Raw genomic sequence first — 14,170 nt, forward strand, 5'->3', positions numbered from 1 at the left:
AATTATTATTAGTAAGTCACTTACATTTTTGCTGAACAGCCCGCCCAAGTTTTACATGTCTGCTCTAAAAAGAGGACATTCGTGAAGAAAGCAGCTGCACAGATACAGCATCGATATTTATTCACGAACTCCTGAAATACATATTTTTTTTTTCTTGTTGCGCATTTGGCATTTCTACACAAAAAGAGTATCATGGAAATGACAAGTTAAAAGCAGCTGATTACAGTGGTTTCATGGCATTTGCTGTCCTAGTGAAAAAAAAAACTAACACGGATAATAATGCAGCCCAGCCTCGCAGGGCCCTCAGCCTGTAATTAATCACTCATAGAAGAGAGTATGAGCACATCTGATTTGTGCTGATAGAAGCCTGAAAAGGACAAGCATGCCTATTATTCTGTAATTCTCTCTCTAAAACTCCTCCTATTTTAACCATTTGTGTGACACAGGGATGAAGGTCATTATCATAAGTCTTTAACAAAAAGTACTTAATTTTGACATATGAAGACAGTTCTGCGATGTAACTGTCTTTCTGACACCCACCTCCATTTCCGAGCCATTTCTTAAAGTTTATTGTCAGCGCCTTAAAGAATGCAGATGCTGAGACCAGAAAAGTAGTCTATTTTATTTTAGCATTAGTGACTTTTAAAGATATATAATTTTATCCTTTGCTAGCAGCAATTGTTCTTCTGAGATCCCAGTGGAAATTTGAAAATGCTAAAGTGTCTCGCACTCAACCAGCACTGCCTGTAATAATACTTACAAATGAGGCATGTAGTCCGCATCCATTTTCCAGAAGCCACCACAATCTCACTTGCACTTAAAACAGTCTGCCACGGACTCATGAAATGTTACATTAACCATGCCTTCTGAATCTGATGTTTAAACTCAGAAACTGCTCTTTCTGACCAAGGTAGGGAGGGTTGTTTGCTCAACTTGGAATTCACTTTGAATTAATTACAATTCAACCGTTCACATATTTTACTATTTTACATATTTAATAACATGTACATTTCATAATTAAAGGGACACTAAAGTCACCAGAACAACTACAACTCATTGTATTTGTTCTGGTGAGTATAATCATTGTCTTCATGCTTTTTGTAGTAAACACTGTGTTTTCATAGGAATACCTCCACTGGCCACTACTCAGATGGCTACTAGAGGTGCTTCCTGGGGCAGTGCTGCACAGTGTGCAGCACTTCCATTCAGTGTCTCCACCCTCTGCATGGAGACACTGAACTTTCCTCATGAGGACATACCCCCGGACCACCTCCTTTGCTGAGATCATCAGAATTGACAATTTCAGCCAAGCCAATGCTTTTGTATAGGAAAGCATTGTAACTGGCTAAGATCACCACTTCTGATGATGTCAGCAAAGAAGGCAGATCAGGGGCAGAGCCAGCACCAGCAGACTGGAATTAAGGTAAGATATTACTATATTTCAGGTAACTTTACCATAAAAACATATTACTATTTATTTTCATGTTGATGAAGAGGTTTGTCCACTGATAGTTGAGGCTATTAGAGAGCATATAGTGACAAGCTGTTTGCCCAAAATGTAATATCTAATCAAGGTTTTACACTTATCATGCATGAAATAGAAATGATTTATTTACAAATTATAGGTTATTAAATATTTTTGTACTAATGCATAGTTAAGAAATGTAATGCTATAAGGGCACTGAAATATATGTTACTTACATTATGCAGCATTTATCCTGCTTCTCCTTTTTAATGTTCTTCAGAAACATATTGCGCATGTAGGTCAGCTGATCAAGTCACATTTGGGTGTATTGTCATGTTAGCACTCTTTTTCCTGAATTCTATTCTAATTGTGTTTTTCATTACATTCATTCTCCACGGTTCAAAGGACAACTGCCACAATAAAAAAAAACCATAAAGTTTACATTGCTATATGCCATGTAATGGCATACTCTCTGTTTAAGGAACACTGTAGCATTAGATTCTCCGTCGTCGCTGTCGTGATCTCTTCCTCGGTTTGCATCATGGAGGTGTACCTCCAAGATGATGGGCTAATCCAATGATTGTCATAGAGAAGCATTGGTGAACATAGGCACATGAGCAAAACTCGCCGTTATTTACCTACAATTCCTCCATAGAGGAGAATCAAAGATTCTCTATGGCCGACCATGACGGTACTGCGCCATATAACTAAGTGACTAGTGCAATGGCTGATCATATTAATTTGGGATTCAGACTTCTGCCCATGGCGCCACAAAGATGAGAGCCGGGAAGTAAGATTCCTGGCCCTGCTACACAGAAGGCTTGGAGGTGTGGCTTCTATTTAGTTTACTATTGGGTTTTGGGGGGGCAGGACTGCAGACACTATAACGGCTTCAATAAGATGAAATTGTTACAGTGCCTACAGTGTCCCTTTAGATATTAGATTTGTGCACGATGTGAATGTTTGGCCCAACCATTTTTCAAGAAATTTAAATGCAGTTCATAATGTCCGATGCTTGCTCATGTGACAGTTCGGTATATATTATATATTGATTAGCTATATCAATTTTTTTTGCCTCTCATTTTTTTACCCTTAATTGCTCACATCTATTTGTGAATAATAGTGGATGTCCCCTAGTCTGTAATCATATTTTACAAGAGTCATCACAGAAGTTTGGGTCATTCCATCAGTCAGAAGTCTGAATTCCCAATCAAATGAATATGTTCAGCCATTACAATAGTCACTTACTTTGGCGATATGGAATTAAGCCTTATCACCGATCAACCCAAATTCACTTGGATCACAATTTGGCCAAAAACTTGACTTGCTTAAGACCCTTGTGAAAAAACAGTATACAGAGTTTGGCTACCCCAGACCATATTGCACCTGACAACTGGTCTCTTTATGTGCCATCTCCCTTTATTCTGTATCATCTTGTAAAATAATCTTGGCGGGATCTATTGGAATCTTACAACACAAAAAAAGATGATTTCTACCAACTATTTCATGATATTATTATTATTATGCCTGTAATAGGTAACAAGCTCAATCCCTATAGGTAGCTGCTTCCAATGCTCATCCAGCATCCATCCACACTAAAGGCATTGACAGCAGACTTGTGCACAGCAGAAAAATTTGGTTTGTCTGAATTACTTCATCCCGAAAATAAAATTAGATGGATAAATCCAATAGCTGTCCAATGTGGCCATTCGGTTCTGAATATCGGCCATACAAAACATTCAGGAGAACTATTTGGGCAAATTTAAACGACACAAAAATGGGTCAAAAATTGGGCCAATCAATGTACTGTAAAGTATATACATAATAATAATATTACGGATGTATTTTGCAGTACACTGATAAGCGCCTTTTTGCACCATTTAGTTCATAGATCAAGTCAGAAAAACTAACCAAAAGAAGGAAAAAATTAAGTTAAAAAAATCTATATTCATGAAGTATATGTTAAATGTATAAGTATATATTTTTTTTTCTGCTGCTCCTATTTTGCCTCTATTGCTCATTCAAATAAAATCGACATTTAGTGGCTGTCCCCTAGCCATCAAGTATCTTGTTCATTGTGAGAGCCGTTCAGTTATACATCCATATGGTGCATCAGAGTTACAGAATACGAATGGCCCACCAATCAGTCGATCACACAGCATTCGTAACATTACATATGAATGATTATTCATTCTGCTCCCCGTCAATGTTCATTCGCCAAGTCTATAAAGAGTAGAACACTTATATTTGGATGGTGAAACAAATTGCGATCAGCATTTGCTACACTTTTCCTAAACCCAAAATGGGATTTACTGCACCTCAGATATTACCAGTCAGTCATCCATCCTTGCCAATGGTTGTTTCACCCTAAGACAAGCATACTGCTTGATAACACAACTGAAAGTTCCTTCTTTAAGCTTTCATGTTTTTTTCTTTCACACACCATGTCCATGCCCTCTACATTTAAATTTACGACACAGCAAAATTGTTACTCACAACCTCTAAACAATGTGTGCGGGTGTGAAGTGTTGTGTTTGGTTTTGTGCTCTTTACAAAGACATTGTCACAGATGTCTGCATTCTATAAAGCAGCATCGCAGACAGCAACCCGTCCACCACCACGGCTCACCACCTTATCCAAATTATAAAAAAAACAAAAACGGAATCATCGAGTGGGTATGAATACCACAGAGCTATGTTGTGATCAGTTAACATATTTGGAAGTGTCAGTCTGTGAACAAACCATGCTTTTAGATGTATACATTTGTCTTGAACCATTACTTGTTTAAAGCTTTTTTTTTATTTTTTATAAACAGACCAGATGAGACAAATTTAGATTATCAGCATCTGAGTCTCGATCCCTCCTGAGTATTTACTAACGCTTCAGGCATAAACACACATCTGTGGATGGCTGTGAACTTTGGAGCGTGAGAAAGGTCATGAGCACCAATTTCTGAGCACATTTTTTTTTTGTTTAATTTATAATGAAGGCTCGGATATGCACAGTAGATGTTTTGACTATATGCAAATAGGGATATAGATAAACAAAACACTAAAATAGTCAGGCATTTATTTGATTCAAAAATATTTCCTCCACCTTAGTATGAAAATTTACTGAATATGTGTAAATTGCAATTTTAGCATTGTCTGGGGAAAAAAAAGACTGCCTTTTTTTGAAAATTAATATTAAAATGAGTAGCTCAAAAAAATGATTTGACAGTTTAGCCATTTTCTTTGAAGAATGGAACCATGGGACATCTTCCTGACGTTGTCATTTTGTGTGTTTAGTCTGGTTATTTACCATGTAACGGTAAATTAGCTAAAACCTGCTTTGCTTCAAGCGAGTACGAATGCTCTCAAGCATTTGCAATAGTGCATCAGTGGACTGAATTATCCTTTAATAATTCTTTTTAAACAGTCTGGAATCTTAATTATATATTAAAACAGAAAAAAATGTAGCATATATTTTAACCGGCTAATTTTACTGCGTTTTCGTAAATGTAATATGTTTATTCTATATATACTGACGTCTTTAATTGAGTGTAATTAAAAATAAATAATGGTATAAGGCTAGTTTCAAGTTTCACGCAATAAAATGATGGCCTTGTGTAATTTCAATGGTAACACTTGATTTCTTGTATATACAATGCGGCATAATAATTAGCATTTTCAAGAGCAAGCATGAATCTTTGAGATCATAGTTGTACATTAGCAATGTTGCAAGAAACCAAAATGGCAGTTCACTGTATCCATAGTATAAACCAGAAAAGTTAGTCTGATATTCTGATAGGTCTGAAAGACCAGCGGACACACATTTTCTTAAAGTAATGACGCCAATCAGAATTTTTTTTTGTGTATGTACAGTTTCTCTTCACATTTTTTTTTTATGAAGTTCATATAATAAATATAAGTGGAATTCAATTCTTTGTGTTTCTGAGAAAGCTTAGCGGGCATTAAGATATCGAGGGCTAGACATTACAATTTTAGATCAATTTTATACCCCAATTAAAATGTACCAGCTGAAATAATAGAGAAATGTCAGTTACAATAACGTTTGGGCAGATTCAATGTGTGTTATGGCAAAGGAACTAGAAGATTATTCAAGGCTTAATGCTTTAATCTTACATGTTCCCCACCTCCATCCTACCACTCATCATTATATAGCCTCTTCCTTTTCTCTTTCCCTTAAGACTCTCCTGTTTTTCACCGTCTTCTTTTTCTGCTCTTACAATTTCATTAAAACCTATGATGATAATTATCATTATTATGACACTTCTTTATGTTAACTCTAAAAAAAAGGTCTGGTTCTTTAGCCTATTGTTCTAATAGCAAGGAGGGTGAAAACGACTTATGTAATGCCTCTTTTTCCCAGAATTCTAATGATGGCGTGTGACACCTGTCCAGAGACAGGAATAGGGGGTGACCCTTCTTATCTCATCCACAAAATGCTTTGCATTTCCATCTTGCTTCCCACGGAATAGGACCTTGGAAACACCTGTTCTTTATTTTCTTAATGTATATTCATGAGCACAGTATGATATGTTGAATGGAGAACCTTGGGAAACCCTTCAAGCATCCATATGTATTCTACAATTAAAAAAAATGAACGGTTCATTAAGAGCGTGTGAAAAAGAGCAGAGACCAAGAAAGTGTATATTCACTATCTGTATTTATGACACACACTATGCAAATTGGGTATTAGAAAGGAAAAGATGTATGATCCCCTGGCCGTCTTAGCATTGTGGCAGAATGATCTACAGAAAGGCGAATGTCCTGCATGACAGCCGATTTATAGCCATCTAAGTAAAGCACTTAGATGCCCACGGCCATGAAAGAGTTAATACCTATTTAATAGGAATAGCGAATGGATCTTTGTCTCTTTAAGTGTCAGGAATTCTAATTGAATTTCATATTTTAGTCCAATATTGCTAAATTTAAAAAAAAAAAAATCTTAAAATCAGCTATGTTGGGTTAAAATTAAAATTCACTTTAAATTCCTGACAGTTAACAATTTATTAAAAAATCCCGACAGTGTTTTAAATAATAAATAAAACAAGTAATTTGCCAATACAACAAGCAACTATTTACTTTTTTTATTTGTTACATTAATAATGTAATTATTTCAGTTGTCATTTAGTGTATTCATCTATGCTGATTTCATATGCCAATATTACTCGTACGGCCAACTCGCGCTTGCAGGACTTCTCGTGGGCGGCTCCCTTCCTATGGAATAGCCTGCCTACCGCCATCAGACTCTCCCCTAGTCTTGCATCTTTTAAGAAGTGCCTTAAAACCCATCTCTTTAGGAAAGCTTATGGCCTACAAGACTAACCCTTACCTCACATACCTGTCTCTTGCCCTCTCCTAAAGGGCAGCCCACCTTATTTGATTGTAAATTCCTGTCCTAATGTGTTTTACACCCCACCTCCTATAGAATGTAAGCTCGTTTGAGCAGGGTCCTCTTCAACCTATTGTTCCTGTAAGTTTATTTGTAATTGTCCTATTTATAGTTAAATCCCCCTCTCATAATATTGTAAAGAGCTACGGAATCTGTTGGCGCTATATAAATGGCAATAATAAATAATAAATAAATAAATAAGTATAATCTACATGATCTACCTGTTACTTAAACTGGCAGATTATTATCTTAAAATACCATATTGTATGGCGTGATTGACTATAGGCAATGCAGTACCACTAATCTCAAATTGTAACAAATTGGAATTTTAATTGCAAAATTTAGGATAAAATGTCTGATTTGTAAAGCAATGTGTAACAAACGAATTGTCAAAGCTTTGCTATTTCAGCCTAAATTTTGCCAAGTGACTACAATGCAGACTATGGTAAGTAAACTGGACACAGCCTTTTGGAGAGATTGGACAGCTGAACCAGTGCTTTTATGTTTCTTCAGCACCTCGTCCGGCATATCATTAATGGGAGATACTGCAAATATCAGCTGATCCCCAAGAATGAATCCCCCACTGATCTCATGGAGGCTGGGACATATATGTCCTAATGCTGCCTTAACATTAAATACATCTTATCCCTAACAATATTCTTTTTAATCATTTAATATACAAGCTAGCACAAATATACCTTACATTTTATTTTATTTTTTCAACTTTCTCCTAAAGAGCAGCACAAGCATGCCACTGTGCGTCACGTAGTGGTTAATCACACCATAGCTACTTAGAGGTGAATATATTGTAAGCACTTGCTTTTTCTTCATCTAGTGCTGGGTTATGTGCTAGCATCAGGGATATATCAAATAAGGCCAGGCAGGTATTATAAGCTGAGATCTTACAGGCAACAAAATGGGGAAACTGAAAGCCAAACATGAATCTGGCAAATGACAGTCTGACAGCCCAAACCAGGAAAAGGTGGGAAAAAGGAAAGGTAGAGCAAATCATACAAAGGATAAGGGACAATGTGACAACGTGGTAGGGATTGCACAATGGATTAGGGCAATGTGGAGAAGGGAGCCGGGTTCTGTGCAGGGTAAGGATCTGATTGGGATTTATACGATAGATTAGGAGCACTCTGGTTGAAGGATAGGTTACTATATAATAAATTAGAGGAACTACAGGTGGGACTGAGGAGGAGGAATAGTGTAATCATCGAGGTATTTCAATTTTTTTAATATTGCAGCCTTATGATACAATTGTTTAAATTATCTTTTTTCTCATGTCATTTAACACTCAGTACTCACTCCACAATGACAAAGCAAAAACCATATTTTGACACCATTGCAAATATAGTATAGCAAAATACCTGAAATATCACATTGACTTAAAAACCCTTAAAAGGACATTATAGGCATCCTGACCACTTCAGCTCATTAGCGTCCACTTATCGAGGGAATTTGGAGGAGGCAGAGCCATGTCCCTTGGTGCTCGGATCAGGTAAGTAAATAAAGAGTTTTTAAACATTTATTTGCCAAGGTGGATGGGGAGGGATGCTAGGGAGGGCAGAGGGAGAGGGAGCTATAGTGCCAGGAATACAACTTTGCAGAGGCGGCTCTCTAATTAGGCGATTTAGGCGGCCGCCTAAGGCCTTGCGCTGTCTGGGGCCTTGCGGCTGCCTAAATTGCCTTAGGCAGACTGTGTCAGGTCCTCGGTCAGTGACCGAGGACCCGACACCAGGAAGGGGGCCCGGCGGCTTGCTGTGTATGCCGCCGGGTGCGAGGCCCCTCTGTGCCGTCTGCCTGGGTGGAGAGCGCCCATCGCAGACTCCAGAGTGTGCAGAGCTGCAGACCATGTGTCTCGCAAATTCTGACCAATCAGAGCATTGCCACGGGTTACCACAGCAACGCTCTGACTGAATCTCGCAGAGCTGCAGACCAGGGGCCATGGCCCCCAGGGAGCCCACCAGACCACCAGGGAGCCGACCGGACCACCAGGGAACATAAAAAGGTATTTAATAACCCCCATCCCTCCCTCAGCATTAACCCTCTCTCTTCCAGTATTTCCCCCAACAACATTAACCCCCTCACTTCCAGTATCCCTCCCACAGCATTAACCCTCTCCTTCCCAGTATACCTCCCACAGCATTAACCCTCTCCCTTCCAGTATCCCTCCCACAGCATTAACCTTCTGCCTTCCAGGGCATTAACCCTCTCTGTCCCAGAGTATGAACCCTCTCCTTCCTAGTATCCCACCCACAGTATTACCCACTCCCTCCCACAGCATTACCCCTCTCCCTCCCACAGCATTAACCCTCTGATTCCCACTATCCCTCCCACAGTATTACCCCCTCCCTTGCACAGCATTAACCCTCTCCCTCCCACAGCATTACCCCTCTCCCTCCCACAGCATTAACCCTCTGATTCCCAGTATCCCTCCCACAGTATTACCCCCTCCCTTGCACAGCATTAACCCTCTGCCTCCCACAGCATTAACCCTCTCCCTCCAACAGTATTAACCCTCTCCTTCCCAATATCCCTCATACAATATTACCCCCTTCCTCCCAGGATCCCAACTCACAGTATTACCCCCCTCCATCCCAGAATCCCCCCTCATAGTATTACCCCATCCCTCCCCGTATACTCCCCACAATATTACCCCCTCCCTCACAATATTCCCCACTCACACCATCACCCACCCTCTCTCACACCATCTACCCCCTCCCAGTATCCCCCCACAGTATTACCCCCTCCCTCACAATATTCTCCCCCTCACAGTGTTGTAGCAACTCAAAGCTAAAAAGCACATAAGAGAATGGAGACGGATTCCAGGAAGCAACATTGATTTATTTGCAGCTGCAAATGTCTCTGTCAGACAATAGTCTTGGAATATCCGACTGAACACACGTTTACAAGAGAACAAAGAATATATACCACAAATGACGTATTCCATACGTATACAGAGAATACGAAAATTACATCCAATTATTAAACTAAAACTTATCTCTTACACGTGTTATCTAATAGTGGGCGTTCCTGACATTCCACACATGCGCCCTGGTCCAAGATAGTTGCAAAGTAGTTTTAACCATGTGAGTACTGAACTTTTCATGAACATCCTGTAGCTTCTACCACAACAGTATCACCCCCTCCATCGTAGTATCATCCCACTGATCCACACACTATCACAACCGTTCCCTCACAGTATCAACCCCCTTCCTCGCAGTATCACCCCCTCTCTCACAGTATCACCCCTTCCCACACACCATCAACCCCCTCTCACAGAATTACCCCCTCTCACACCATCAACCCCCTCCCTCACACTATCACTCCCCTCTCCCAGTATCCCCCTCTCTCACACAATTACCCCTTCCCTCACACTACCACCGCCTCTCTCACACCATTACCCCCTCACAGTATCACCCCCGTTACACACAGTATCACTGAACTCCCTCATAGTATCACCCCACTGTCCCTCACAGTATCACCCCCTTCCCTCACAGTATCACCCCACTGTCCCACACACTATCACCCCGCCTTCTCACACAGTATCAACCCTCTTCTCTCACAGTATCACCCCCCTCACACACAGTATCACCCCCTCGCACAAACCTGTCACCCCATCACACAAACCTGTCACCTTCCCTCATACACACTGTGACTACCTCACACACAATGTCACGCCCCCCACACACTGTCACCTCCCACAATGTAGTGTCACCATACTCTCACAAAGTCAGCATGCCCACACACACTGTCAGCTTCCCACACACACTGTCAGCCTCCCCTTTACACTGTCATTCCCCCCCCACACACACACACACTTTCAGCCCCTTACGCATCCACACTTACATTAACCTTTGTATCTCCCAGAGCAGGAGATGGTTATCTGTAACCCATCCCCTTCTAGCCTGGGATTATGTTGAACTGAATGCAGACTGTGGGGCTCTGTGCATGAAAGCTGTGTGTACCAATAAAGGATTTTCAGAGTTGTACCTCTAGAGCTGTGTCTTGTCCAGTTACTGGGGGGGGGGGGGAGAAAGTGTTTATCCTTGTCTTAGCTGTTCCAGCGTGTAGAATATGCAGCGGGGAAAGTCCTTGTAAGGACTGAGTAGCTCCCAGAACCGTCCAGCCTCTCGGAGCAAACATAGCTAGTTCTCCTATCCAGTCACAGTTGGTGGAGGAACCCTGCCGGAGTACAGGGAGCTCCGCTACAATACACATCCTAATAATAGCTTTATGCTATGATTAAGGCCCTGGAGTGACAAAACACCACTATTTTGAGGATGTTCTCAAATTATACTAATCTCCGCATATTTTGGGTAGTCTATTTGTTTACTTTGTTACCTATAGATATGCATCTATAATCTCAACCTCAAATCATGATAGCTTGTAAGCACGTTTGAACAGGACTTTCTTCACCTCTATATTATCCCCTTTTTATAATTGTAAAGTGCTGCAGAATATGTTGGAATAAATGCTAATGATAATAAAATGCTTTGCACACCTGGACTTGGGTAATTTCTGCCATTCACCTCTACAGATCCTCTCAAGCTCTGTAAGGTTGGATGGGGGCTATCGCTGGACGGCTAGATGTTCAAGTCCAGGCTCTGGCTGGGCTTCTCAAGGAAGCTCTCTCTAAGCCTCTCTTGCATTGTCTTGTGTATTTAGTGTCATTGTCCTGTTGGAAAGAGAACCTTCAGACCAGTCTGAGTTCCTGAACGTTCTGGACCAGGTTTTCATTAAGGATATCTCTGTATTTTCCTGTGTTCAGCTTTCCCTTAACCGTGCCCAGTCTCCCAGTCCCTGCCACTTTAATGCATCCCTAAAGCATGATGCTACTACCAAAATGCTTCAACGTTGGGATGGTATTGAGCACGTGATGAGCTTTGTCAGATTTCCTCCAGACATGACACTTTGAATTGTGGCCACATTTTTTATCTTCTTTTCATCAGACCAAAGAAACTTCAGTCGTTTATGGTTGTTTTTTTATTTTATACAAGTGGGCTTTTATGCAATTTGGAGAGGTTTCCGACTTGCCAGTCAACCTTAAAGGCAAGATCAGTGGAGGATTGCTGTGATGTTTTCCTACCACAAGTTTCTCTTCACACATGATATCCAGAGCATGACCATTGGGTTCTCCTTCTTACCGAGGCCCTTCTCCCCCAATTTCTCAGTTTAGCCAGGCACCAATCTCTAGGAGTACTGAATGTTCTACATTTTTCTATTTAAGAATAATAGAGCCCACTGTGCTCTTGGGAACCTTCACTGTAGCTGATTTTTGGGGTGCTCTACAGGCAGTTAATTTAACCTTGGTGGTTTCTCTGATATGCATCTATAGCTGTGAGGCCTTTTATAGACAGGTGTGTGTCTTTTCAAATTATGTCAATCAATTGATTTTCCTGCAAGTGGACTCCATTCAAATATAGAAACATATCAAAGATATTGAAGAGAAATGGGATGCATCTGAGCCACATTTCAAGTGTCATAGCAAAGGGTCTGAATAATTATGTCAATTTAATATTTCAGGGTTTTTTCTTTTCTTTTTAATAAATTTGCAAATGTTTTCAAAAATCTTGTCTTTGTTTTGTCATTATGATGTACTAAGTTTAGATTGATGTGAAAAATGAATTTAAACAATTTTAAAATTAGGCTGCAATAGTATCTGAATGCACTGTTAAGCGGCACTGTTATATGAGCAAGTGACAAAGCATGATATATAGTGAAAATAGAATAAATAGATTATGATATATGGCAATGTAGGTTTCATGAGGGACACCAGGAAACTAAAGCGGGTCTGTAGGACATGTCCCAAAATCGTGACTCTTCGGCCAAACGTGGGACAGTTAAGAGAAATTGTATTCACTATAAAAGAGACTTGTAAGGAATTCAATGTGAATTCAAAGTGGATTCCAAATTTTAGACCAAAATAGCTGAAATGGAAGCATAACTGACTTTGAGAATGTTGCCAGCTCGGCTTTTTTTCCCTTGATTTTCAATTTGAATTTGAATTCACCTTGCTTTAAATTCTTTCATTAGTAAATAACGTTGTTAGAGGATTTTTCCATTTCAATGATTTTGACCTTAAATGTAAAATCCACTTTGAATCCCCCACAATTCTCACTTTGATAAACAGCGCTGTTCTTGCATGGATGCAATATTCACATTACATTACAATGCCTACCAGTTCTAAAACACACAGTAAGGTGCAATGTTGATGAATGCTGTAGTTCTTTATATATGTCACACTGCAACTAAATAATCTCGCAATGATTCACTTGAGATCGATCTCTGGATCTGCCCCAGGAATCAATTTAGTTTGACCTTTACACGTCTCCATTAATGCTATTGATCTAAAAGAAGGCAAAACACTAGTTTTTTAAAAGATTTACACTTGTGCCTTAAAAGAGGAAACGATTAGATTTCCCTTTGGACCAAAACAATTAACCACTGAGTAAACCTCATTTTTGTCCAGCTTTAAAGACCTGTCAGTGTTACTCTTTGTAGACCTTGCTATAGCAAGTTAGGAAAATGAGCAAGTACCGTAAATAATTACAAAATATTTGTGTAAAATATTGTTTTGTTATGCGAAAAGAATAAATTTTTCCTATTTAGTGACATTTTATTTCATATAGTCATAAAAGAAGAAAAGCTACCACAACAAGAGGACATAGTCTTAAATTAGAGGGGCAAAGGTTTAAAAATAATTTCAGGAAGTATTACTTTACTGAGAGGGTAGTGGATGCATGGAATAAACTTCCAGCTGAAGTGGTAGAGGTTAACACAGTAAAGGAGTTTAAGTATGCGTGGGATAGGCATAAGGCTATCCTAACTATAAGATAAGGCCAGGGACTAATGAAAGTATTCAGAAAATTGGGCAGACTAGATGGGCCGAATGGTTCTTATCTGCCGTCACATTCTATGTTTCTATGATTCTATCTTGTCAATGTTAGATAAATCTATTCAGCATTTCTAAATGTATCAATTTAAAGACCTATACGTTAGGAGTAATTTCGCACTTACTTAATGCTGTGTATATTTTTGATAATGAAAGCCTCACGATTCACCCATGCATATGTTTATTTTACTCTATTAAGAGAACAGAGAGAATCTATCCATAATCTGAGGATTGGGACTGTGAAAACATCAACACATCTTGTCTGACAGCAAAATAAAGGGGCCACACAGGGACTGGACTAAGCACATGTACTATAATATGTTAACACGGCTGCCCCGGCAGCATTTGCATCTGAGATAAAAGCATTTGTAGTCTATGGAGGAAAGACAGAATTACGTTGCATTAAC

The sequence above is a fragment of the Pelobates fuscus genome, chromosome 3, assembly GCF_036172605.1.
Source record: "Pelobates fuscus isolate aPelFus1 chromosome 3, aPelFus1.pri, whole genome shotgun sequence".
Lineage (NCBI taxonomy): Eukaryota > Metazoa > Chordata > Amphibia > Anura > Pelobatidae > Pelobates > Pelobates fuscus.